The 26,425-nt window shown below is 40.3% G+C and overlaps 17 non-coding genes across 17 annotated transcripts; 12 read left to right on the top strand and 5 right to left on the bottom strand.

The window, feature by feature from the left end:
• The first annotated feature begins 86 nt into the window (after window positions 1-86).
• TRNAS-GCU (transfer RNA serine (anticodon GCU)) lies at window positions 87-168 on the top strand. Its single transcript has one exon. It is a non-coding gene; the product is annotated as a tRNA-Ser (tRNA).
• A 12,295-nt stretch (window positions 169-12,463) lies between these two features.
• Window positions 12,464-12,545, top strand: TRNAS-GCU (transfer RNA serine (anticodon GCU)). Its single transcript has one exon. It is a non-coding gene; the product is annotated as a tRNA-Ser (tRNA).
• A 1,228-nt stretch (window positions 12,546-13,773) lies between these two features.
• On the top strand, window positions 13,774-13,855 carry TRNAS-GCU (transfer RNA serine (anticodon GCU)). Its single transcript has one exon. It is a non-coding gene; the product is annotated as a tRNA-Ser (tRNA).
• A 571-nt stretch (window positions 13,856-14,426) lies between these two features.
• Window positions 14,427-14,500, bottom strand: TRNAT-AGU (transfer RNA threonine (anticodon AGU)). Its single transcript has one exon. It is a non-coding gene; the product is annotated as a tRNA-Thr (tRNA).
• Window positions 14,501-15,083: 583 nt separating this feature from the next.
• On the top strand, window positions 15,084-15,165 carry TRNAS-GCU (transfer RNA serine (anticodon GCU)). The gene has a single exon. It is a non-coding gene; the product is annotated as a tRNA-Ser (tRNA).
• A 1,228-nt stretch (window positions 15,166-16,393) lies between these two features.
• On the top strand, window positions 16,394-16,475 carry TRNAS-GCU (transfer RNA serine (anticodon GCU)). Its single transcript has one exon. It is a non-coding gene; the product is annotated as a tRNA-Ser (tRNA).
• A 571-nt stretch (window positions 16,476-17,046) lies between these two features.
• Window positions 17,047-17,120, bottom strand: TRNAI-AAU (transfer RNA isoleucine (anticodon AAU)). Its single transcript has one exon. It is a non-coding gene; the product is annotated as a tRNA-Ile (tRNA).
• A 583-nt stretch (window positions 17,121-17,703) lies between these two features.
• TRNAS-GCU (transfer RNA serine (anticodon GCU)) lies at window positions 17,704-17,785 on the top strand. The gene has a single exon. It is a non-coding gene; the product is annotated as a tRNA-Ser (tRNA).
• Window positions 17,786-19,013: 1,228 nt separating this feature from the next.
• On the top strand, window positions 19,014-19,095 carry TRNAS-GCU (transfer RNA serine (anticodon GCU)). Its single transcript has one exon. It is a non-coding gene; the product is annotated as a tRNA-Ser (tRNA).
• A 1,228-nt stretch (window positions 19,096-20,323) lies between these two features.
• Window positions 20,324-20,405, top strand: TRNAS-GCU (transfer RNA serine (anticodon GCU)). The gene has a single exon. It is a non-coding gene; the product is annotated as a tRNA-Ser (tRNA).
• Window positions 20,406-20,976: 571 nt separating this feature from the next.
• TRNAT-AGU (transfer RNA threonine (anticodon AGU)) lies at window positions 20,977-21,050 on the bottom strand. Its single transcript has one exon. It is a non-coding gene; the product is annotated as a tRNA-Thr (tRNA).
• Window positions 21,051-21,633: 583 nt separating this feature from the next.
• Window positions 21,634-21,715, top strand: TRNAS-GCU (transfer RNA serine (anticodon GCU)). Its single transcript has one exon. It is a non-coding gene; the product is annotated as a tRNA-Ser (tRNA).
• Window positions 21,716-22,286: 571 nt separating this feature from the next.
• TRNAT-AGU (transfer RNA threonine (anticodon AGU)) lies at window positions 22,287-22,360 on the bottom strand. The gene has a single exon. It is a non-coding gene; the product is annotated as a tRNA-Thr (tRNA).
• A 583-nt stretch (window positions 22,361-22,943) lies between these two features.
• Window positions 22,944-23,025, top strand: TRNAS-GCU (transfer RNA serine (anticodon GCU)). Its single transcript has one exon. It is a non-coding gene; the product is annotated as a tRNA-Ser (tRNA).
• Window positions 23,026-24,253: 1,228 nt separating this feature from the next.
• TRNAS-GCU (transfer RNA serine (anticodon GCU)) lies at window positions 24,254-24,335 on the top strand. Its single transcript has one exon. It is a non-coding gene; the product is annotated as a tRNA-Ser (tRNA).
• Window positions 24,336-25,563: 1,228 nt separating this feature from the next.
• TRNAS-GCU (transfer RNA serine (anticodon GCU)) lies at window positions 25,564-25,645 on the top strand. The gene has a single exon. It is a non-coding gene; the product is annotated as a tRNA-Ser (tRNA).
• Window positions 25,646-26,216: 571 nt separating this feature from the next.
• TRNAT-AGU (transfer RNA threonine (anticodon AGU)) lies at window positions 26,217-26,290 on the bottom strand. The gene has a single exon. It is a non-coding gene; the product is annotated as a tRNA-Thr (tRNA).
• Between the last annotated feature and the right edge of the window lie 135 nt (window positions 26,291-26,425).

Below are 26,425 nucleotides of genomic sequence, written 5' to 3'. Positions count from 1 at the left end.
AGCCTTTATACAATCTTCAGCAAAAACACCCTGACAGCTTAAAATCCTCATGAGATCTTACCTCCTAATTTTAACTTGGTCATGTAGACGAGGGGGCCGAGTGGTTAAGGCGATGGACTGCTAATCCATTGTGCTCTGCATGCATGGGTTCGAATCCCATCCTCATCGGTATAATCTGCTTCTTTCACTTTGACAAGATTGGCTTTCATTTTACGCAAAATGGTGTATACTTCAAGCATGAAAGTTGATTCTTTTCTCTTTCAAGAAAGCTGCTATAGTTCTATCGTCTGGTTTCTACATGTTCATGCAGGCAAGTTGGCTGCGTAGTTAAGATGGTACATTAACAATGCAGTTAAGAGATTGAGCTATGCATGCATGGCTTTGAATTCAATCTGTCCTATTTCTTTTCTGATTCTTTTAAGTTTCCAGCTCAAGGTTTTATTTTCTGCCCAAGCAATGAATTCTTCAAACATGAAAGATTATATCTTCTACCATTCAAGAAGGATGCTATCAAACTTTGCTTAGAGAGTCAGATACGTAAGGAGGAGGCATTTCAAAATATTAAAATAAAATCCACTGGTTTTACTTTTTTCATGCTTGATTCCATCTTTCTTCCTCTTTAGCACTTATAGCAGATTCTTACTCCCACTATTGCACTATCACAGAAACTTAGCAAAGGCCAATTTGATGTTGCATGCATGGCTTTGAATTCAATCTGTCCTATTTCTTTTCTGATTCTTTTAAGTTTCCAGCTCAAGGTTTTATTTTCTGTCCAAGCAATGAATTCTTCAAACATGAAAGTTTAAATCTTCTACCATTCAAGAAGGCTGCTATCAAACTTTGTTTAGAGAGTCAGATACGTAAGGAGGAGGCATTTCAAAATAGTAAAATAAAATCCACTGGTTTTACTTTTTTCATGCTTGATTCCATCTTTCTTCCTCTTTAGCACTTATAGCAGATTCTTACTCCCACTATTGCACTATCACAGAGACTTAGCAAAGGCCAATTTGATGTTGCATGCATGGCTTTGAATTCAATCTGTCCTATTTCTTTTCTGATTCTTTTAAGTTTCCAGCTCAAGGTTTTATTTTCTGCCCAAGCAATGAATTCTTCAAACATGAAAGCTTAAATCTTCTACCATTCAAGAAGGCTGCTATCAAACTTTGCTTAGAGAGTCAGATACGTAAGGAGGAGGCATTTCAAAATAGTAAAATACAATCCACTGGTTTTACTTTTTTCATGCTTGATTCCATCTTTCTTCCTCTTTAGCACTTATAGCAGATTCTTACTCCCTCTATTGCACTATCACAGAGACTTAGCAAAGGCGAATTTGATGTTTTCCCACTATGAGGATAGAAAGCTTCATACTGAGAAGATGAAAAGAAGGCACTGTTGAGATTTGAACTCAAGATCTCTTGTTTACTAGACAGGCGCTTTAACCAACTAAGCCACAGCATCACAAGCTGGTGAGGATGGGAAAGCCAGGGAAGATTTAGTCACTAATCGATAATTTCAAGTGGTTAATTGAGCAAAACAACATTGAGCTTCAGTTCCATTCCACGCACAGCAGAAGCATTGAATAAGATGTCGCTCTCAGTCATGGCAATTAAGAAACCGAGTATTTTTTGAAGAGCATTCTCGAAAAGGACCATCTTTCTTCCTCTTTAGCACTTATAGCAGATTCTTACTCCCACTATTGCACTATCACAGAGACTTAGCAAAGGCCAATTTGATGTTGTCCCACTATGAGGATAGAAAGCTTCATACTGAGAAGATGAAAGGAAGGCACTGCAGAGATTTGAACTCAGGATCTCCTGTTTAGAGATGAGCGTTGTTCTACTCGAACTGTTCGCCAATCTCAAATTCGAGCTGTTTTGGGCGGTGTTCGAGCCGTTCGGCGAACACGAACAATTTTAGAAAAATTCGGCTGTTCGAGGTTATGTTCGATAACTGTTCGTGCACCAAAATCATAACTGGATTTTTTCTCAGTAATGATGAAAATTAATGTTAATACGCAGTTTGAGTGTACAGCGGGGTGGGGGGAGGGGAAGGGGATGGATCTCTGCAGGAACAATGAAGATCTCCATTTTTTTTTCTCGTTCCCGCATTTGCAGTGGGGAGGTGCAATCTGTCAGCCTATCAGCAGCGCACACACGGAGCGAAGTGCTTTTTTTCACACAAGCAAGGGCATGTGTCATTGGCAGTGTATGTCACATGTCCTTGCTCTATAAGACCAAGCCATTTTCCCCGTCGCCACCATTTTCTCACTGCTGCAGCTGCGTGTTAGACGGCACCGCTGTTGCTGTGTGCGCTATACCTTGTTAATTTCAAGTCAATTTTCGCACAAATCTACAGATAGCTTGGGAGTAGGGAATAGTTGTGATTGCAGTCCTTTTAAGGACTAGGTTACAGCATTTCCTACGACTTTTATCAGGCAGGTCTGTGCTCTTAAATAGATAGATTGTGGGAGTAAAGACTAATTGTAATTGGAGTCCTTTTCAGGACTAGGTTACATCAGTTCCTATCAGTTTTTGCCAGACAGGTCTGTGCCAGTGCTGTGCAAGTTTTTTTCACAGCATTTGGCTGAATCTAGCAAAGCTAATCCTTTTTGGCCTATTGCAGAGTGTGTTAGTCAGTGGAGTAGCCTATCTGTGTTGCAAGATATACCACCTGTGTATAGAATACCAATTTTTTTACTGCACCTAGTGAAGTAAAATCTTTTGGGCAGAGCATCATTCTATTAGTCCATCTATACTGATCTCCATCAGGTTGCAAATTGAATATAATTTTTTTCTGCATCTTGCTCTGAAAAAATATTGGGCTTCTAGCTGTGTGTGGGAGTTGTTCTATTAATCCATCTATACAGACCTCCATCAGGTTGCAAACTGAATATATTTTTTTCTGCATCTACCTCTGAAAAAATATTGGGCTTCTAGCTGTGTGTGGGACTTGTTCTATTAATCCATCTATACAGACCTCCATCAGGTTGCAAACTGAATATATTTTTTTCTGCATCTACCTCTGAAAAAATATTGGGCTTCTAGCTGTGTGTGGGACTTGTTCTATTAATCCATCTATACAGACCTCCATCAGGTTGCAAACTGAATATATTTTTTTCTGCATCTACCTCTGAAAAAATATTGGGCTTCTAGATGTGTGTGGGACTTGTTCTATTAAGCCATCTATACAGTCCTCCATCAGGTTGCAAACTGAATATATTTTTTTCTGCATCTACCTCTGAAAAAATATTGGGCTTCTAGCTGTGTGTGGGACTTGTTGTATTAGTCCATCTATACTGACCTCCATCAGGTTGCAAACTGAATATATTTTTTTCTGCATCTACCTCTGAAAAAATATTGGGCTTCTAGCTGTGTGTGGGACTTGTTCTATTAATCCATCTATACAGACCTCCATCAGGTTGCAAACTGAATATATTTTTTTCTGCATCTACCTCTGAAAAAATATTGGGCTTCTAGCTGTGTGTGGGACTTGTTGTATTAGTCCATCTATACTGACCTCCATCAGGTTGCAAACTGAATATATTTTTTTCTGCATCTACCTCTGAAAAAATATTGGGCTTCTAGCTGTGTGTGGGACTTGTTGTATTAGTCCATCTATACTGACCTCCATCAGGTTGCAAACTGAATATATTTTTTTCTGCATCTACCTCTGAAAAAATATTGGGCTTCTAGCTGTGTGTGGGACTTGTTCTATTAATCCATCTATACAGACCTCCATCAGGTTGCAAACTGAATATATTTTTTTCTGCATCTACCTCTGAAAAAATATTGGGCTTCTAGCTGTGTGTGGGACTTGTTCTATTAATCCATCTATACAGACCTCCATCAGGTTGCAAACTGAATATATTTTTTTCTGCATCTACCTCTGAAAAAATATTGGGCTTCTAGCTGTGTGTGGGACTTGTTCTATTAATCCATCTATACAGACCTCCATCAGGTTGCAAACTGAATATATTTTTTTCTGCATCTACCTCTGAAAAAATATTGGGCTTCTAGCTGTGTGTGGGACTTGTTGTATTAGTCCATCTATACTGACCTCCATCAGGTTGCAAACTGAATATATTTTTTTCTGCATCTACCTCTGAAAAAATATTGGGCTTCTAGCTGTGTGTGGGACTTGTTGTATTAGTCCATCTATACTGACCTCCATCAGGTTGCAAACTGAATATATTTTTTTCTGCATCTACCTCTGAAAAAATATTGGGCTTCTAGCTGTGTGTGGGACTTGTTCTATTAATCCATCTATACAGACCTCCATCAGGTTGCAAACTGAATATATTTTTTTCTGCATCTAGCTCTGAAAAAATATTGGGCTTCTAGCTGTGTGTGGGACTTGTTCTATTAATCCATCTATACAGACCTCCATCAGGTTGCAAACTGAATATATTTTTTTCTGCATCTACCTCTGAAAAAATATTGGGCTTCTAGCTGTGTGTGGGACTTGTTGTATTAGTCCATCTATACTGACCTCCATCAGGTTGCAAGCTGAATATATTTTTTTCTGCATCTACCTCTGAAAAAATATTGGGCTTCTAGCTGTGTGTGGGACTTGTTCTATTAATCCATCTATACAGACCTCCATCAGGTTGCAAACTGAATATATTTTTTCTGCAACTACCTCTGAAAAAATATTGGGCTTCTAGTTGTGTGTGGGACTTGTTCTATTAATCCATCTATACAGACCTCCATCAGGTTGCAAACTGAATATATTTTTTTCTGCATCTACCTCTGAAAAAATATTGGGCTTCTAGCTGTGTGTGGGACTTGTTCTATTAATCCATCTATACAGACCTCCATCAGGTTGCAAACTGAATATATTTTTTTCTGCATCTACCTCTGAAAAAATATTGGGCTTCTAGCTGTGTGTGGGACTTGTTGTATTAGTCCATCTATACTGACCTCCATCAGGTTGCAAACTGAATATATTTTTTTCTGCATCTACCTCTGAAAAAATATTGGGCTTCTAGCTGTGTGTGGGACTTGTTGTATTAGTCCATCTATACTGACCTCCATCAGGTTGCAAACTGAATATATTTTTTTCTGCATCTACCTCTGAAAAAATATTGGGCTTCTAGCTGTGTGTGGGACTTGTTCTATTAATCCATCTATACAGACCTCCATCAGGTTGCAAACTGAATATATTTTTTTCTGCATCTAGCTCTGAAAAAATATTGGGCTTCTAGCTGTGTGTGGGACTTGTTCTATTAATCCATCTATACAGACCTCCATCAGGTTGCAAACTGAATATATTTTTTTCTGCATCTACCTCTGAAAAAATATTGGGCTTCTAGCTGTGTGTGGGACTTGTTGTATTATTCCATCTATACTGACCTCCATCAGGTTGCAAGCTGAATATATTTTTTTCTGCATCTACCTCTGAAAAAATATTGGGCTTCTAGCTGTGTGTGGAACTTGTTCTATTAATCCATCTATACAGACCTCCATCAGGTTGCAAACTGAATATATTTTTTCTGCAACTACCTCTGAAAAAATATTGGTCTTCTAGTTGTGTGTGGGACTTGTTCTATTAATCCATCTATACAGACCTCCATCAGGTTGCAAACTGAATATATTTTTTTCTGCATCTACCTCTGTAAAAATATTGGGCTTCTAGCTGTGTGTGGGACTTGTTCTATTAATCCATCTATACAGACCTCCATCAGGTTGCAAACTGAATATATTTTTTTCTGCATCTACCTCTGAAAAAATATTGGGCTTCTAGCTGTGTGTGGGACTTGTTATATTAGTCCATCTATACTGACCTCCATCAGGTTGCAAACTGAATATATGTTTTTCTGCATCTACCTCTGAAAAAATATTGGGCTTCTAGCTGTGTGTGGGACTTGTTGTATTAGTCCATCTATACTGACCTCCATCAGGTTGCAAACTGAATATATTTTTTTCTGCATCTACCTCTGAAAAAATATTGGGCTTCTAGCTGTGTGTGGGACTTGTTCTATTAATCCATCTATACAGACCTCCATCAGGTTGCAAACTGAATATATTTTTTTCTACATCTAGCTCTGAAAAAATATTGGGCTTCTAGCTGTGTGTGGGACTTGTTCTATTAATCCATCTATACAGACCTCCATCAGGTTGCAAACTGAATATATTTTTTTCTGCATCTACCTCTGAAAAAATATTGGGCTTCTAGCTGTGTGTGGGACTTGTTGTATTAGTCCATCTATACTGACCTCCATCAGGTTGCAAACTGAATATGTTTTTTTCTGCATCTACCTCTGAAAAAATATTGGGCTTCTAGCTGTTTGTGGGACTTGTTCTATTAATCCATCTATACAGACCTCCATCAGGTTGCAAACTGAATATATTTTTTTCTGCATCTACCTCTGAAAAAATATTGGGCTTCTAGCTGTGTGTGGGACTTGTTCTATTAATCCATCTATACAGACCTCCATCAGGTTGCAAACTGAATATATTTTTTTCTGCATCTACCTCTGAAAAAATATTGGGCTTCTAGCTGTGTGTGGGACTTGTTCTATTAATCCATCTATACAGACCTCCATCAGGTTGCAAACTGAATATATTTTTTTCTGCATCTACCTCTGAAAAAATATTGGGCTTCTAGCTGTGTGTGGGACTTGTTCTATTAATCCATCTATACAGACCTCCATCAGGTTGCAAACTGAATATATTTTTTTCTGCATCTACCTCTGAAAAAATATTGGGCTTCTAGCTGTGTGTGGGACTTTTTCTATTAATCCATCTATACAGACCTCCATCAGGTTGCAAACTGAATATATTTTTTTCTGCATCTACCTCTGAAAAAATATTGGGCTTCTAGCTGTGTGTGGGACTTGTTGTATTAGTCCATGTATACTGACCTCCATCAGGTTGCAAACTGAATATATTTTTTTCTGCATCTACCTCTGAAAAAATATTGGGCTTCTAGCAGTGTGTGGGACTTTCTCTGTTAGTCCATCTATACTGACCTCCATCAGGTTTCAAACTGAATATAATTTTTTTTTGCATCTAGCTCTGAAAAAATATTTGGCCTTCTAGCAGTGTGTCGGACTTTCTCTATTAGTCCATCTATACTGACCTCCATCAGGTTGCAAATTAAAAATAATTTTTATCTGCATCTACAGTACCTCTGAAAAAATATTTGGGCTTCTAGCTGTTTGTGGGACTTGTTGTATTAGTCCATCTATACTGACCTCCATCTGGTTGCAAACTGAATATATTTTTTCTGCATCTACCTCTGAAAAAATATTGGGCTTCTAGCTGTGTGTGGGACTTGTTCTATTAATCCATCTATACAGACCTCCATCAGGTTGCAAATTGAATATAATTTTTTTCTGCATCTAACCCAGCCAATAGTTTTGGCCTAATACCACAGTTTGGCCACTCAGCTCTGCTCGGTTCCCATCCATTGTTTTTTTGTGCAAACAACTCCAGAGTTGTGAATTAGTTAACCACCAAAATGAGTGGAAAAAGGCCTGCTGCTGGTGGAAAGGGGAATAGGCGTGTTGGGAAGGGGAAAAAAGGTTGTGTCCGTGGGGTAGGTGTTAAAGCAACAGTAACATCTGCAGAAGAAAGACCATCTTCCAGCCAAACTAAAATGTCTACTTCTTTTAGCGGACAATGTGATAAGATCCCTTTCTTACGGCCACGCCAATCGCTACAAATTCCAGATGAGGCACAAAAACAGCAGGTGCTTCAACGGATATCAAGTGCTCCTTTAAGTGGGCTCTCCTCCACATCAACTTCAACATCACAAATACTCCAGTCCTCAAAGGTGTCACCCCAATCGCACTTGCTTCCTCACAGCTCCCAAATCTCCAGCTGCCCGTCTGAGTATGTGGTAGAACAGATGGTTGAGTCTGCAGAGCTGTTTACTCATACTATAGCCTGGGAATCAGAGGTCGACTCCAGCGCTTCTGTGAATCCAGACGAGGAAATGATCTGCACTGATGCCCAGAATGTTTATGATTCGGATCCAGGACCAGACGCAGAAGGTTCTGACCATAATGTAGACCCTCATTCCCAAACTGTAACTCCTGTTGGTGGAGACAATGAGGAAGACGATGATAAGACTCAAATACCTGATTGGAGCGACAACTTTAGTTTTTTGTCAGGGCAGGAACAGGTTGGCTCTGAGGACGACGGGTGTGATAACGCACAGGGTGATGATGATGAGGTTGGAGATCCCACTTACTGTCAACCCACAGTCAGCCAAGAGATGAGGTCAGCAGAGGAGGTGGAGGAAGATGCTAGTGACGACGAGGTCAGGTTGCGCCTTCCTGGACAGAGACGTAGTACTGGAAGCACGTCAACAACTGCATCCTCAAACACAACTCTGCCTCTCACCACAAGTCGTGGTGGCTCTTCAGGTCGCATGGGTGCTAAGCCTTGCATAGCCTGGGCATTTTTTCAGATCGATAAAGATGACCCAACTCGTGTTATCTGTAACATTTGTCAGCAAAAGCTAAGTAGAGGCCAAAAAATACATAGTTTGAGTACTTCATGCATGAACCGGCACATGGACATGAAGCATAAGTTGCAGTGGGAAGCTCAGTGTGCTACAATGCGGCCTAGCCGGCCGGGCCAACCACCGTCTGCCATATCTTGTGCATCCGCGGCCTCTTCATCCTCTGTGACTGGGGGGACAGCAGTCACACCTGTTTTGGGGCGCAGACCTGCCACCTCTTTACCCGCAACAGCCAGCGTGATTGGCAGGTCATCATTTTCTTTGGAGGTGGTAACACCAGCTGGTGTTGAGCGCTGTCCGACATCGATAGCACCACCTTTGGATGAAGGCAAGCTAACATGTCCGCCTGCATCTTCCTCACAGACCGGCAGTTTGCCGGGGACACCCTTATCAACCCCGTCTAAGCACAATAGCCAGCCCTCGGTCCCTCAGATGTGGACAAGTAAAAGACCATTTCCTCCTAGCCATGAGAAAGCTAAGAGGTTGAATTTCATCATCTGCAAGCTCTTGGCTACAGAAGTGCTGCCTTTCCGCCTGGTGGACACAGAGGATTTTCGAGACCTTATGTCCGTCGCAGTGCCCCAGTACCAGATGCCCAGTCGGCACTACTTCTCAAAGAAAGGTGTGCCTGCGCTCCACCAGCATGTCGCACACAACATCACCGCTTCTTTGAGAAACTCTGTGTGTGACAGGGTGCATTTCACCACAAACACTTGGACGAGTAGGCATGGACAGGGGCGTTACATGTCGCTGACTGGGCACTGGGCAACTATGGTGACAGCAGGACAAGGGGCTGCTGTCCAAGTCTTGCCGTCCCCACGAGTTGTGCGTCAATCCTCTTTATGTCAAAGTTCCTCCACTGCTTCTGCCTCCTCAACCTCCTCTCGGTCTTCCACCTGCACCCAAAGCCTGTCTGGTCATGCCACAAGCTTTCTAACTGCGCAGAAGGGATCCTGCACACCTCCTTACTATGCTGGCAGTAGGGCTCAACGTCATCAGGCGGTTTTTACATTGAAATGTCTGGGAAATGTGAGTCACACAGCTGAGGAGTTGTGGTCAGCTCTGGAGAACCAATTTCATGAATGGTTGTCTCCACTGGACCTGAAACCAGGGAAGGCCGTGTGCGACAATGCTGCAAACCTGGGTGCGGCCCTTCGCCGGGGCAATGTCACACACGTGCCTTGTATGGCTCACGTGTTGAACCTGGTTGTCCAGCAACTTTTAGCCCACTATCCCAGACTAGATGGCCTTCTGCAGAGGGCACGGTCGCTGTGTGCTCACTTCCGCCGTTCGCATCCCGCAGCTCAGCGACTTACATCTCTACAGAAGTCGTTGGGCCTGCCACTTCACCGGCTAAAATGCGATGTGCCTACCCGGTGGAATTCAACTCTGCACATGTTGCAGCGACTGTGGCAGCACCGACAAGCCCTGGTGCAATACGTTCTGACGTATAGCCTGGGCCAACGAGATTCAGAGGTGGGGCAAATCACGCTGGAGGAGTGGTCTCAGATCAGGGACCCATGCACCCTTCTGCACAGTATTGAAATGGCGACGAAGATGTTTAGTGCTGACGATGCCATTATCAGCATGACTATTCCGGTGATTTACATGCTGGAGCACATGTTAAACAGAATTCGGAATCAGGTGGTGGCACAAGAGGAGGTGGAGGAAGTAGAGGAGGAGGAGTTGTATGCGGAAGGGCTAACATCTGCAAGGTCCAGACGGTCGGCAGCACCAAGGCGGCAGGCATGTGAGGGTGGGGGAGATGGTTTTACCAGGGCGCATGGTAGCAGCCAAACTAGTGAGGAAGGTGCAGGAGCCCAGGAAGAGGTGGAGGACGAACTGATGGAAGACTCATCATATGAGGGAGACCTTGATCACATTTCTGTTGTGCGAGGTTGGGGGGAGAGGACAGAGGAAGGAAGCATGATTGTTACCTCGCCACCAACACAACAGGGACTTGGTGCTCCTGGATGCGCAACACACATGGGTGCCTTCTTGCTGCACTACCTGCAACATGACCCTCGAATTGTGAGAATTAGAAATAATTCTGACTACTGGGTTGCCACACTGTTAGATCCCCGGTACAAAAGTAAATTTGCAGAAATTATTCCTGCCATAGAAAGGGATGCACGCATGCAGGAGTATCAGCAGAGACTGTTGCAGAATCTTACATGTGCTTTTCCACAAAATACCAGTGGTGCACGTAGTGAATCTCACAGTTCCAACTTGCCAACCGTGGGACCGTCAAGTGTTCAGCACTCAAACCGTAACAGAACCACAGTATCTGCTGGTAACATCAATTTTGCGGAATCATTTCACCACTTTTTTAGCCCATCCTTTGCAAGGCCACAGGAGACAAGAAGTCTGACACATAGTCAACGCCTAGAGACGATGGTACAGGAGTATCTCCAAGTAAACATTGAAGCCACGACTGTGTCACTGGACCCTTGCTCTTTTTGGGCTTCCAATCTGGATAAATGGCCGGAGCTAGCCACTTACGCCTTGGAGATCTTGTCATGCCCCGCAGCCAGCGTTCTGTCTGAACGTGTGTTCAGCGCTGCTGGTGGTGTGCTGACAGATAAGCGCACGCGGCTCTCCACTGATAATGTAGACAGACTCACGTTCATAAAGATGAACAAATCATGGATCCGAAACGACTTTTCTACCCCTGTGTCATCCTGGGGAGAGTAAAAGCTTGATGATTGGTTAAAATCACAATACCAACCGTTTTAAGCTTTCAAATTACTAATCATGTTTATCTGTATCTTGGCTGGAAAATAATTTGGGCTTTGTAGCAGTGTGCAGCACTGATTCTATTAGGCCATCTATAATAAGCTCCACCAGATTTAAAATTACTAATCATGTTTATCTGTATCTTGACTGGAAAATAATTTGGGCTTTGTAGCAGTGTGCAGCACTGATCCTATTAGGCCATCTATACTAAAGCTTCACCAGATTTAAAATTAATAATAATTTTTAGCTGCATCTAGCCCAGCTAGTCTAGAAAATAATTTTGGGGCTCCGAGATGCGTAAGACACATAAGTGCCTTCTTGCTGCACTACCTGCAGCATGACCCTCATATTGTCAGAATTCGAAGTAATCATGACTACTGGGTTGCCACACTCTTAGATCCCCCAAACTTTTCGATCAACCTTTTCATTTTAATAAAGACCAAAAAAATGGTCATTTTTGAAATTATAAGCATTAGCAGGTTGTTAGAAACTGAAATCAAACAGTTTTCAACTCAAAACTTTATTCTAGGTGATGTTACATTTTCACATAGGACCCCTTGTTCGAAAGGAGCTTCTGAACTCTCTCGTCCATTGAATTTGTCAGGTTTTGGATGGTTTCTGCTTCAATTGTTTTGCATGAGGACAGAATACCCTCCCAGAGCTGTTGCTTAGATGTGAACTGCCTCCCGCCATCATAGACACTCCTTTTAATGATGCTCCAAAGGTTCTGAATGGGGTACAGGTCAGGGGAGCATGGGGGTCACACCATAAGTTTGTCCCCTTTTATGCCCATATCAGCCAGAGTTGCAGATGTTTTATTTGCAGCATGAGATGGTGCATTATCATGCAGAAAAATGATATTGCTGTGAAATACACGGTTCTTCTTCTTGAACCATGGCAGGAAGTGCAAGGGCTTGGGATTTGAAGTTCCATAATTAAATGATCCATCTTTTATCACAGCTGGAAATTGGGACTTGTTTTGCTTCCCAGTCATGAGACAGAATAGACAGATTGAAAGAATGCCACTGCAGTGCCAAAAGTAGAAACAATTAGGAATGATTGATAAGTTGCTATTAAAACCCTTTGCACTGGTTCATTTCTGATAAGGTTTGTCCTAATCTAACTTTAGACAATAGATACTCTAGGAGATGAGATGAGGCCACACTGCCAAAAGCCTTTATACAATCTTCAGTAAAAACACCCTGACAGCTTAAAATCCTCATGAGATCTTACCTCCTAATTTCAACTTGGTCATGTAGACGAGGTGGTCGAGTGGTTAAAGCGATGGACTGCTAATCCATTGTGCTCTGCATGCATGGGTTCGAATCCCATCCTTGTCGGTATAATCTGCTTCTTTCCCTTTAACAAGATTGGCTTTCATTTTTAGGCAAAATGGTGTATACTTCAAGCATGAAAGTTGATTCTTTTCTCTTTCAAGAAAGATGCTATAGTCCTATCGTCTGGTTTCTACATGTTCATGCAGGCAAGTTGGCTGTGTAGTTAAGATGATACATTAACAATGAAGTTAAGAGATTGAGCTATGCATGCATGGCTTTGAATTCAATCTGTCCTATTTCTTTTCTGATTCTTTTAAGTTTCCAGCTCAAGGTTTTATTTTCTGCCCAAGCAATGAATTCTTCAAACATGAAAGTTTAAATCTTCTACCATTCAAGAAGGCTGCTATCAAACTTTGCTTAGAGAGTCAGATACGTAAGGAGGAGGCATTTCAAAATAGTAAAATAAGATCCACTGGTTTTACTTTTTTCATGCTTGATTCCATCTTTCTTCCTCTTTAGCACTTATAGCAGATTCTTACTCCCACTATTGCACTATCACAGAGACTTAGCAAAGGCCAATTTGATGTTGTCCCACTATGAGGATAGAAAGCTTCATACTGAGAAGATGAAAAGAAGGCACTGCTGAAATTTGAATTCAGGATCTCCTGTTTACTAGACAGGTGCTTTAACCAACAAAGACACAGCACCACAAGCTGGTGAGGACGGGAAAGGCAGGGAAGATTTAGTCACTAATCGATAATTTCAAGTGGTTAATTGAGCAAAACAACATTGAGCTTCAGTTCCATTCCACGCACAGCAAAAGCATTGAATAAGATGTCGCTCTCAGTCATGGCAATTAAGAAACCGAGTATTTTTTGAAGAGCATTCTCGAAAAGGACCATGACAAATTTACAGAATGTGACAGAACCTGTATCGAGAACAAGGGCTTGGGATTTGAAGTTCCATAATTAAATGATCCATCTTTTATCACAGCTGGAAATTGGGACTTGTTTTGCTTCCCAGTCATGAGACAGAATAGACAGATTGAAAGAATGCCACTGCAGTGCCAAAAGTAGAAACAATTAGGAATGATTGATAAGTTGCTATTAAAACCCTTTGCACTGGTTCATTTCTGATAAGGTTTGTCCTAATCTAACTTTAGACAATAGATACTCTAGGAGATGAGATGAGGCCACACTGCCAAAAGCCTTTATACAATCTTCAGTAAAAACACCCTGACAGCTTAAAATCCTCATGAGATCTTACCTCCTAATTTAAACTTGGCCATGTAGATGAGGTGGTCGAGTGGTTAAGGCGATGGACTGCTAATCCATTGTGCTCTGCATGCATGGGTTCGAATCCCATCCTCGTCGGTATAATCTGCTTCTTACACTTTGACAAGATTGGCTTTCATTTTTAGGCAAAATGGTGTATACTTCAAGCATGAAAGTTGATTCTTTTCTCTTTCAAGAAAGCTGCTATAGTCCTATCGTCTGGTTTCTACATGTTCATGCAGGCAAGTTGGCTGTGTAGTTAAGATGATACATTAACAATGCAGTTAAGAGATTGAGCTATGCATGCATGGCTTTGAATTCAATCTGTCCTATTTCTTTTCTGATTCTTTTAAGTTTCCAGCTCAAGGTTTTATTTTCTGCCCAAGCAATGAATTCTTCAAACATGAAAGTTTAAATCTTCTACCATTCAAGAAGGCTGCTATCAAACTTTGCTTAGAGAGTCAGATATGTAAGGAGGAGGCATTTCAAAATAGTAAAATAAAATCCACTGGTTTTACTTTTTTCATGCTTGATTCCATCTTTCTTCCTCTTTAGCACTTATAGCAGATTCTTACTCCCACTATTGCACTATCACAGAGACTTAGCAAAGGCCAATTTGATGTTGTCCCACTATGAGGATAGAAAGCTTCATACTGAGAAGATGAAAAGAAGGCACTGCTGAAATTTGAACTCAGGATCTCCTGTTTACTAGACAGGCGCTTTAACCAACTAAGACACAGCACCACAAGCTGGTGAGGACGGGAAAGCCAGGGAAGATTTAGTCACTAATCGATAATTTCAAGTGGTTAATTGAGCAAAACAACATTGAGCTTCAGTTCCATTCCACGCACAGCAGAAGCATTGAATAAGATGTCGCTCTCAGTCATGGCAATTAAGAAACCGAGTATTTTTTGAAGAGCATTCTCGAAAAGGACCATGACAAATTTGCAGAATGCGACAGAAGCTGTATCAAGGACAAGGGCTTGGGATTTGAAGTTCCATAATTAAATGATCCATCTTTTATCACAGCTGGAAATTGGGACTTGTTTTGCTTCCCAGTCATGAGACAGAATAGACAGATTGAAAGAATGCCACTGCAGTGCCAAAAGTAGAAACAATTAGGAATGATTGATAAGTTGCTATTAAAACCCTTTGCACTGGTTCATTTCTGATAAGGTTTGTCCTAATCTATCTTTAGACAATAGATACTCTAGGAGATGAGATGAGGCCACACTGCCAAAAGCCTTTATACAATCTTCAGTAAAAACACCCTGACAGCTTAAAATCCTCATGAGATCTTACCTCCTAATTTAAACTTGGTCATGTAGACGAGGTGGCCGAGTGGTTAAGGCGATGGACTGCTAATCCATTGTGCTCTGCATGCATGGGTTTGAATCCCATCCTTGTTTTCATAATCTGCTTCTTTCCATTTGACAAGATTGGCTTTCATTTTTAGGCAAAATGGTGTATAGTTCAAGCATGAAAGTTGATTCTTTTCTCTTTCAAGAAAGCTGCTATAGTCCTATCGTCTGGTTTCTACATGTTCATGCAGGCAAGTTGGCTGTGTAGTTAAGATGATACATTAACAATGCAGTTAAGAGATTGAGCTATGCATGCATGGCTTTGAATTCAATCTGTCCTATTTCTTTTCTGATTCTTTTAAGTTTCCAGCTCAAGGTTTTATTTTCTGCCCAAGCAATGAATTCTTCAAACATGAAAGTTTAAATCTTCTACCATTCAAGAAGGCTGCTATCAAACTTTGCTTAGAGAGTCAGATACGTAAGGAGGAGGCATTTCAAAATAGTAAAATAAAATCCACTGGTTTTACTTTTTTCATGCTTGATTCCATCTTTCTTCCTCTTTAGCACTTATAGCAGATTCTTACTCCCACTATTGCACTATCACAGAGACTTAGCAAAGGCCAATTTGATGTTGTCCCACTATGAGGATAGAAAGCTTCATACTGAGAAGATGAAAAGAAGGCACTGCTGAAATTTGAACTCAGGATCTCCTGTTTACTAGACAGGCACTTTAACCAACTAAGACACAGCACCACAAGCTGGTGAGCACGGGAAAGCCAGGGAAGATTTAGTCACTAATCGATAATTTCAAGTTGTTAATTGAGCAAAACAACATTGAGCTTCAGTTCCATTCCACGCACAGCAGAAGCATTGAATAAGATGTCGCTCTCAGTCATGGCAATTAAGAAACCGAGTAATTTTTGAAGAGCATTCTCGAAAAGGACCATGACAAATTTGCAGAATGCGACAGAAGCTGTATCAAGGACAAGGGCTTGGGATTTGAAGTTCCATAATTAAATGATCCATCTTTTATCACAGCTGGAAATTGGGACTTGTTTTGCTTCCCAGTCATGAGACAGAATAGACAGATTGAAAGAATGCCACTGCAGTGCCAAAAGTAGAAACAATTAGGAATGATTGATAAGTTGCTATTAAAACCCTTTGCACTGGTTCATTTCTGATAAGGTTTGTCCTAATCTAAAATTAGACAATAGATACTCTAGGAGATAAGATGAGGCCACACTGCCAAAAGCCTTTATACAATCTTCAGTAAAAACACCCTGACAGCTTAAAATCCTCATGAGATCTTACCTCCTAATTTAAATTTGGTCATGTAGACGAGGTGGCCGAGTGGTTAAGGCGCTGGACTGCTAATCCATTGTGCTCTGCATGCATGGGTTCGAATCCCATCCTCGTCGTCATAATCTGTTTCTTTCTGTTTGACAAGATTGGCTTTCATTTTTAGGCAAAATGGTGTATACTTCAAGCATGAAAGTTGATTCTTTTCTCTTTCAAGAAAGCTGCTATAGTTCTATCGTCTGGTTTCTACATGTTCATGCAGGCAAGTTGGCTGTGTAGTTAAGATGATACATTAACAAAGCAGTTAAGAGATTAAGCTATGCATGCATGGCTTTGAATTCAATCTGTCCTATTTCTATTCTGATTCTTTTAAGTTTCCAGCTCAAGGTTTTATTTTCTGCCCAAGCAATGAATTCTTCAAACATGAAAGTTTAAATCTTCTACCATTCAAGAAGGCTGCTATCAAACTTTGCTTAGAGAGTCAGATACGTAAGGAGGAGGCATTTCAAAATAGTAAAATAAAATCCACTGGTTTTACTTTTTTCATGCTTGATTCCATCTTTCTTCCTCTTTAGCACTTATAGCAGATTCTTACTCCCACTATTGCACTATCACAGAGACTTAGCAAAGGCCAATTTGATGTTGTCCCGCTATGAGGATAGAAAGCTTCATACTGAGAAGATGAAAAGAAGGCACTGCTGAAATTTGAACTCAGGATCTCCTGTTTATTAGACAGGCGCTTTAACCAACTAAGACACAGCACCACAAGCTGGTGAGGACGGGAAAGCCAGGGAAGATTTAGTCACTAATCGATAATTTCAAGTGGTTAATTGAGCAAAACAACATTGAGCTTCAGTTCCATTCCACGCACAGCAGAAGCATTGAATAAGATGTCACTCTCAGTCATGGCAATTAAGAAACCGAGTAATTTTTGAAGAGCATTCTCGAAAAGGACCATGACAAATTTGCAGAATGCGACAGAAGCTGTATCAAGGACAAGGGCTTGGGATTTGAAGTTCCATAATTAAATGATCCATCTTTTATCACAGCTGGAAATTGGGACTTGTTTTGCTTCCCAGTCATGAGACAGAATAGACAGATTGAAAGAATGCCACTGCAGTGCCAAAAGTAGAAACAATTAGGAATGATTGATAAGTTGCTATTAAAACCCTTTGCACTGGTTCATTTCTGATAAGGTTTGTCCTAATCTAAAATTAGACAATAGATACTCTAGGAGATGAGATGAGGCCACACTGCCAAAAGCCTTTATACAATCTTCAGTAAAAACACCCTGACAGCTTAAAATCCTCATGAGATCTTACCTCCTAATTTAAACTTGGTCATGTAGATGAGGTGGCCGAGTGGTTAAGGCGATGGACTGCTAATCCCTTGTGCTCTGCATGCATGGGTTCGAATCCCATCCTCGTCGTCATAATCTTGTTTTTTCTGTTTGACAAGATTGGCTTTCATTTTTAGGCAAAATGGTGTATACTTCAAGCATGAAAGTTGATTCTTTTCTCTTTCAAGAAAGCTGCTATAGTCCTATCGTCTGGTTTCTACATGTTCATGCAGGCAAGTTGGCTGTGTAGTTAAGATGATACATTAACAATGCAGTTAAGAGATTGAGTTATGCATGCATGGCTTTGAATTCAATCTGTCCTATTTCTTTTCTGATTCTTTTAAGTTTCCAGCTCAAGGTTTTATTTTCTGCCCAAGCAATGAATTCTTCAAACATGAAAGTTTAAATCTTCTACCATTCAAGAAGGCTGCTATCAAACTTTGCTTAGAGAGTCAGATACGTAAGGAGGAGGCATTTCAAAATAGTAAAATAAAATCCACTGGTTTTACTTTTTTCATGCTTGATTCCATCTTTCTTCCTCTTCAGCACTTATAGCAGATTCTTACTCCCACTATTGCACTATCACAGAGACTTAGCAAAGGCCAATTTGATGTTGTCCCACTATGAGGATAGAAAGCTTCATACTGAGAAGATGAAAAGAAGGCACTGCTGAAATTTGAACTCAGGATCTCTTGTTTACTAGACAGGCGCTTTAACCAACTAAGACACAGCACCACAAGCTGGTGAGCACGGGAAAGCCAGGGAAGATTTAGTCACTAATCGATAATTTCAAGTGGTTAATTGAGCAAAAAAACATTGAGCTTCAGTTCCATTCCACGCACAGCAGAAGCATTGAATAAGATGTCGCTCTCAGTCATGGCAATTAAGAAACCGAGTAATTTTTGAAGAGCATTCTCGAAAAGGACCATGACAAATTTGCAGAATGCGACAGAAGCTGTATCAAGGACAAGGGCTTGGGATTTGAAGTTCCATAATTAAATGATTCATCTTTTATCACAGCTGGAAATTGGGACTTGTTTTGCTTCCCAGTCATGAGACAGAATAGACAGATTGAAAGAATGTCACTGCAGTGCCAAAAGTAGAAACAATTAGGAATGATTGATAAGTTGCTATTAAAACCCTTTGCACTGGTTCATTTCTGATAAGGTTTGTCCTAATCTAAAATTAGACAATAGATACTCTAGGAGATGAGATGAGGCCACGCTGCCAAAAGCCTTTATACAATCTTCAGTAAAAACACCCTGACAGCTTAAAATCCTCATGAGATCTTACCTCCTAATTTAAACTTGGTCATGTAGACGAGGTGGCCGAGTGGTTAAGGCGATGGACTGCTAATCCATTGGGCTCTGCATGCATGGGTTCGAATCCCATCCTCGTCGTCATAATCTGATTCTTTCTGTTTGACAAGATTGGCTTTCATTTTTAGGCAAAATGGTGTATACTTCAAGCATGAAAGTTGATTCTTTTCTCTTTCAAGAAAGCTGCTACAGTCCTATCGTCTGGTTTCTACATGTTCATGCAGGCAAGTTGGCTGTGTAGTTAAGATGATACATTAACAATGCAGTTAAGAGATTGAGTTATGCATGCATGGCTTTGAATTCAATCTGTCCTATTTCTTTTCTGATTCTTTTAAGTTTCCAGCTCAAGGTTTTATTTTCTGCCCAAGCAATGAATTCTTCAAACATGAAAGTTTAAATCTTCTACCATTCAAGAAGGCTGCTATCAAACTTTGCTTAGAGAGTCAGATACGTAAGGAGGAGGCATTTCAAAATAGTAAAATAAAATCCACTGGTTTTACTTTTTTCATGCTTGATTCCATCTTTCTTCCTCTTCAGCACTTATAGCAGATTCTTACTCCCACTATTGCACTATCACAGAGACTTAGCAAAGGCCAATTTGATGTTGTCCCACTATGAGGATAGAAAGCTTCATACTGAGAAGATGAAAAGAAGGCACTGCTGAAATTTGAACTCAGGATCTCTTGCTTACTAGACAGGCGCTTTAACCAACTAAGACACAGCACCACAAGCTGGTGAGCACGGGAAAGGCAGGGAAGATTTAGTCACTAATCGATAATTTCAAGTGGTTAATTGAGCAAAACAACATTAAGCTTCAGTTCCATTCCACGCACAGCAGAAGCATTGAATAAGATGTCGCTTTCAGTCATGGCAATTAAGAAACCGAGTAATTTTTGAAGAGCATTCTCGAAAAGGACCATGACAAATTTGCAGAATGCGACAGAAGCTGTATCAAGGACAAGGGCTTGGGATTTGAAGTTCCATAATTAAATGATTCATCTTTTATTACAGCTGGAAATTGGGACTTGTTTTGCTTCCCAGTCATGAGACAGAATAGACAGATTGAAAGAATGTCACTGCAGTGCCAAAAGTAGAAACAATTAGGAATGATTGATAAGTTGCTATTAAAACCCTTTGCACTGGTTCATTTCTGATAAGGTTTGTCCTAATCTAAAATTAGACAATAGATACTCTAGGAGATGAGATGAGGCCACACTGCCAAAAGCCTTTATACAATCTTCAGTAAAAACACCCTGACAGCTTAAAATCCTCATGAGATCTTACCTCCTAATTTAAACTTGGTCATGTAGACGAGGTGGCCGAGTGGTTAAGGCGCTGGACTGCTAATCCATTGTGCTCTGCATGCATGGGTTCGAATCCCATCCTCGTCGTCATAATCTGCTTCTTTCCGTTTGACAAGATTGGCTTTCATTTTTAGGCAAAATGGTGTATACTTCAAGCATGAAAGTTGATTCTTTTCTCTTTCAAGAAAGCTGCTATAGTCCTATCGTCTGGTTTCTACATGTTCATGCAGGCAAGTTGGCTGTGTAGTTAAGATGATACATTAACAAAGCAGTTAAGAGATTAAGCTATGCATGCATGGCTTTGAATTCAATCTGTCCTATTTCTTTTCTGATTCTTTTAAGTTTCCAGCTCAAGGTTTTATTTTCTGCCCAAGCAATGAATTCTTCAAACATGAAAGTTTAAATCTTCTACCATTCAAGAAGGCTGCTATCAAACTTTACTTAGAGAGTCAGATACGTAAGGAGGAGGCATTTCAAAATAGTAAAATAAAATCCACTGGTTTTACTTTTTTCATTCTTGATTCCATCTTTCTTCCTCTTTAGCACTTATAGCAGATTCTTACTCCCACTATTGCACTATCACAGACACTTAGCAAAGGCCAATTTGATGTTGTCCCGCTATGAGGATAGAAAGCTTCATACTGAGAAGATGAAAAGAAGGCACTGCTGAAATTTGAACTCAGGATCTCCTGTTTACTAGACAGGCGCTTTAACCAACTAAGACACAGCACCAGAAGCTGGTGAGGACGGGAAAGCCAGGGAAGATTTAGTCACTAATCGATAATTTCAAGTGGTTAATTGAGCAAAACAACATTGAGCTTCAGTTCCATTCCACGCACAGCAGAAGCATTGAATAAGATGTCGCTCTCAGTCATGGCAATTAAGAAACCGAGTAATTTTTGAAGAGCATTCTCGAAAAGGACCATGACAAATTTGCAGAATGCGACAGAAGCTGTATCGAGGACAAGGGCTTGGGATTTGAAGTTCCATAATTAAATGATCCATCTTTTATCACAGCTGGAAATTGGGACTTGTTTTGCTTCCCAGTCATGAGACAGAATAGACAGATTGAAAGAATGCCACTGCAGTGCCAAAAGTAGAAACAATTAGGAATGATTGATAAGTTGCTATTAAAACCCTTTGCACTGGTTCATTTCTGATAAGGTTTGTCCTAATCTAACTTTAGACAATAGATACTCTAGGAGATGAGATGAGGCCACACTGCCAAAAGCCTTTATACAATCTTCAGTAAAAACACCCTGACAGCTTAAAATCCTCATGAGATCTTACCTCCTAATTTAAACTTGGTCATGTAGACGAGGTGGCCGAGTGGTTAAGGCGATGGACTGCTAATGCATTGTGCTCTGCATGCATGGGTTCGAATCCCATCCTCGTCGTCATAATCTGCTTCTTTCCATTTGACAAGATTGGCTTTCATTTTTAGGCAAAATGGTGTATACTTCAAGCATGAAAGTTGATTCTTTTCTCTTTCAAGAAAGCTGCTATAGTCCTATCGTCTGGTTTCTACATGTTCATGCAGGCAAGTTGGCTGTGTAGTTAAGATGATACATTAACAATGCAGTTAAGAGATTGAGCTATGCATGCATGGCTTTGAATTCAATCTGTCCTATTTCTTTTCTGATTCTTTTAAGTTTCCAGCTCAAGGTTTTATTTTCTGCCCAAGCAATGAATTCTTCAAACATGAAAGTTTAAATCTTCTACCATTCAAGAAGGCTGCTATCAAACTTTGCTTAGAGAGTCAGATACGTAAGGAGGAGGCATTTCAAAATAGTAAAATAAAATCCACTGGTTTTACTTTTTTCATGCTTGATTCCATCTTTCTTCCTCTTCAGCACTTATAGCAGATTCTTACTCCCACTATTGCACTATCACAGAGACTTAGCAAAGGCCAATTTGATGTTGTCCCACTATGAGGATAGAAAGCTTCATACTGAGAAGATGAAAAGAAGGCACTGCTGAAATTTGAACTCAGGATCTCCTGTTTACTAGACAGGCGCTTTAACCAACTAAGACACAGCACCAGAAGCTGGTGAGGACGGGAAAGCCAGGGAAGATTTAGTCACTAATCGATAATTTCAAGTGGTTAATTGAGCAAAACAACATTGAGCTTCAGTTCCATTCCACGCACAGCAGAAGCATTGAATAAGATGTCGCTCTCAGTCATGGCAATTAAGAAACCGAGTAATTTTTGAAGAGCATTCTCGAAAAGGACCATGACAAATTTGCAGAATGCGACAGAAGCTGTATCAAGGACAAGGGCTTGGGATTTGAAGTTCCATAATTAAATGATCCATCTTTTATCACAGCTGGAAATTGGGACTTGTTTTGCTTCCCAGTCATGAGACAGAATAGACAGATTGAAAGAATGCCACTGCAGTGCCAAAAGTAGAAACAATTAGGAATGATTGATAAGTTGCTATTAAAACCCTTTGCACTGGTTCATTTCTGATAAGGTTTGTCCTAATCTAACTTTAGACAATAGATACTCTAGGAGATGAGATGAGGCCACACTGCCAAAAGCCTTTATACAATCTTCAGTAAAAACACCCTGACAGCTTAAAATCCTCATGAGATCTTACCTCCTAATTTAAACTTGGTCATGTAGATGAGGTGGCCGAGTGGTTAAGGCGATGGACTGCTAATCCCTTGTGCTCTGCATGCATGGGTTCGAATCCCATCCTCGTCGTCATAATCTTGTTTTTTCTGTTTGACAAGATTGGCTTTCATTTTTAGGCAAAATGGTGTATACTTCAAGCATGAAAGTTGATTCTTTTCTCTTTCAAGAAAGCTGCTATAGTCCTATCGTCTGGTTTCTACATGTTCATGCAGGCAAGTTGGCTGTGTAGTTAAGATGATACATTAACAATGCAGTTAAGAGATTGAGTTATGCATGCATGGCTTTGAATTCAATCTGTCCTATTTCTTTTCTGATTCTTTTAAGTTTCCAGCTCAAGGTTTTATTTTCTGCCCAAGCAATGAATTCTTCAAACATGAAAGTTTAAATCTTCTACCATTCAAGAAGGCTGCTATCAAACTTTGCTTAGAGAGTCAGATACGTAAGGAGGAGGCATTTCAAAATAGTAAAATAAAATCCACTGGTTTTACTTTTTTCATGCTTGATTCCATCTTTCTTCCTCTTCAGCACTTATAGCAGATTCTTACTCCCACTATTGCACTATCACAGAGACTTAGCAAAGGCCAATTTGATGTTGTCCCACTATGAGGATAGAAAGCTTCATACTGAGAAGATGAAAAGAAGGCACTGCTGAAATTTGAACTCAGGATCTCTTGTTTACTAGACAGGCGCTTTAACCAACTAAGACACAGCACCACAAGCTGGTGAGCACGGGAAAGCCAGGGAAGATTTAGTCACTAATCGATAATTTCAAGTGGTTAATTGAGCAAAACAACATTGAGCTTCAGTTCCATTCCACGCACAGCAGAAGCATTGAATAAGATGTCGCTCTCAGTCATGGCAATTAAGAAACCGAGTAATTTTTGAAGAGCATTCTCGAAAAGGACCATGACAAATTTGCAGAATGCGACAGAAGCTGTATCAAGGACAAGGGCTTGGGATTTGAAGTTCCATAATTAAATGATTCATCTTTTATCACAGCTGGAAATTGGGACTTGTTTTGCTTCCCAGTCATGAGACAGAATAGACAGATTGAAAGAATGTCACTGCAGTGCCAAAAGTAGAAACAATTAGGAATGATTGATAAGTTGCTATTAAAACCCTCTGCACTGGTTCATTTCTGATAAGGTTTGTCCTAATCTAAAATTAGACAATAGATACTCTAGGAGATGAGATGAGGCCACGCTGCCAAAAGCCTTTATACAATCTTCAGTAAAAACACCCTGACAGCTTAAAATCCTCATGAGATCTTACCTCCTAATTTAAACTTGGTCATGTAGACGAGGTGGCCGAGTGGTTAAGGCGATGGACTGCTAATCCATTGGGCTCTGCATGCATGGGTTCGAATCCCATCCTCGTCGTCATAATCTGATTCTTTCTGTTTGACAAGATTGGCTTTCATTTTTAGGCAAAATGGTGTATACTTCAAGCATGAAAGTTGATTCTTTTCTCTTTCAAGAAAGCTGCTACAGTCCTATCGTCTGGTTTCTACATGTTCATGCAGGCAAGTTGGCTGTGTAGTTAAGATGATACATTAACAATGCAGTTAAGAGATTGAGTTATGCATGCATGGCTTTGAATTCAATCTGTCCTATTTCTTTTCTGATTCTTTTAAGTTTCCAGCTCAAGGTTTTATTTTCTGCCCAAGCAATGAATTCTTCAAACATGAAAGTTTAAATCTTCTACCATTCAAGAAGGCTGCTATCAAACTTTGCTTAGAGAGTCAGATACGTAAGGAGGAGGCATTTCAAAATAGTAAAATAAAATCCACTGGTTTTACTTTTTTCATGCTTGATTCCATCTTTCTTCCTCTTCAGCACTTATAGCAGATTCTTACTCCCACTATTGCACTATCACAGAGACTTAGCAAAGGCCAATTTGATGTTGTCCCACTATGAGGATAGAAAGCTTCATACTGAGAAGATGAAAAGAAGGCACTGCTGAAATTTGAACTCAGGATCTCTTGCTTACTAGACAGGCGCTTTAACCAACTAAGACACAGCACCACAAGCTGGTGAGCACGGGAAAGGCAGGGAAGATTTAGTCACTAATCGATAATTTCAAGTGGTTAATTGAGCAAAACAACATTAAGCTTCAGTTCCATTCCACGCACAGCAGAAGCATTGAATAAGATGTCGCTTTCAGTCATGGCAATTAAGAAACCGAGTAATTTTTGAAGAGCATTCTCGAAAAGGACCATGACAAATTTGCAGAATGCGACAGAAGCTGTATCAAGGACAAGGGCTTGGGATTTGAAGTTCCATAATTAAATGATTCATCTTTTATTACAGCTGGAAATTGGGACTTGTTTTGCTTCCCAGTCATGAGACAGAATAGACAGATTGAAAGAATGTCACTGCAGTGCCAAAAGTAGAAACAATTAGGAATGATTGATAAGTTGCTATTAAAACCCTTTGCACTGGTTCATTTCTGATAAGGTTTGTCCTAATCTAAAATTAGACAATAGATACTCTAGGAGATGAGATGAGGCCACACTGCCAAAAGCCTTTATACAATCTTCAGTAAAAACACCCTGACAGCTTAAAATCCTCATGAGATCTTACCTCCTAATTTAAACTTGGTCATGTAGACGAGGTGGCCGAGTGGTTAAGGCGCTGGACTGCTAATCCATTGTGCTCTGCATGCATGGGTTCGAATCCCATCCTCGTCGTCATAATCTGCTTCTTTCCGTTTGACAAGATTGGCTTTCATTTTTAGGCAAAATGGTGTATACTTCAAGCATGAAAGTTGATTCTTTTCTCTTTCAAGAAAGCTGCTATAGTCCTATCGTCTGGTTTCTACATGTTCATGCAGGCAAGTTGGCTGTGTAGTTAAGATGATACATTAACAAAGCAGTTAAGAGATTAAGCTATGCATGCATGGCTTTGAATTCAATCTGTCCTATTTCTTTTCTGATTCTTTTAAGTTTCCAGCTCAAGGTTTTATTTTCTGCCCAAGCAATGAATTCTTCAAACATGAAAGTTTAAATCTTCTACCATTCAAGAAGGCTGCTATCAAACTTTACTTAGAGAGTCAGATACGTAAGGAGGAGGCATTTCAAAATAGTAAAATAAAATCCACTGGTTTTACTTTTTTCATTCTTGATTCCATCTTTCTTCCTCTTTAGCACTTATAGCAGATTCTTACTCCCACTATTGCACTATCACAGACACTTAGCAAAGGCCAATTTGATGTTGTCCCGCTATGAGGATAGAAAGCTTCATACTGAGAAGATGAAAAGAAGGCACTGCTGAAATTTGAACTCAGGATCTCCTGTTTACTAGACAGGCGCTTTAACCAACTAAGACACAGCACCAGAAGCTGGTGAGGACGGGAAAGCCAGGGAAGATTTAGTCACTAATCGATAATTTCAAGTGGTTAATTGAGCAAAACAACATTGAGCTTCAGTTCCATTCCACGCACAGCAGAAGCATTGAATAAGATGTCGCTC

The sequence above is a fragment of the Phyllobates terribilis genome, unplaced genomic scaffold (genome assembly GCF_046119375.1).
Source record: "Phyllobates terribilis strain yellow unplaced genomic scaffold, ASM4611937v1 Scaffold_9__5_contigs__length_417890890, whole genome shotgun sequence".
In the NCBI taxonomy this organism is placed as follows: Eukaryota; Metazoa; Chordata; class Amphibia; order Anura; family Dendrobatidae; genus Phyllobates; species Phyllobates terribilis.
The sequence above is the reverse complement of the archived record's forward strand: the minus strand, read 5'-3'. Positions and strand labels throughout refer to the sequence as shown.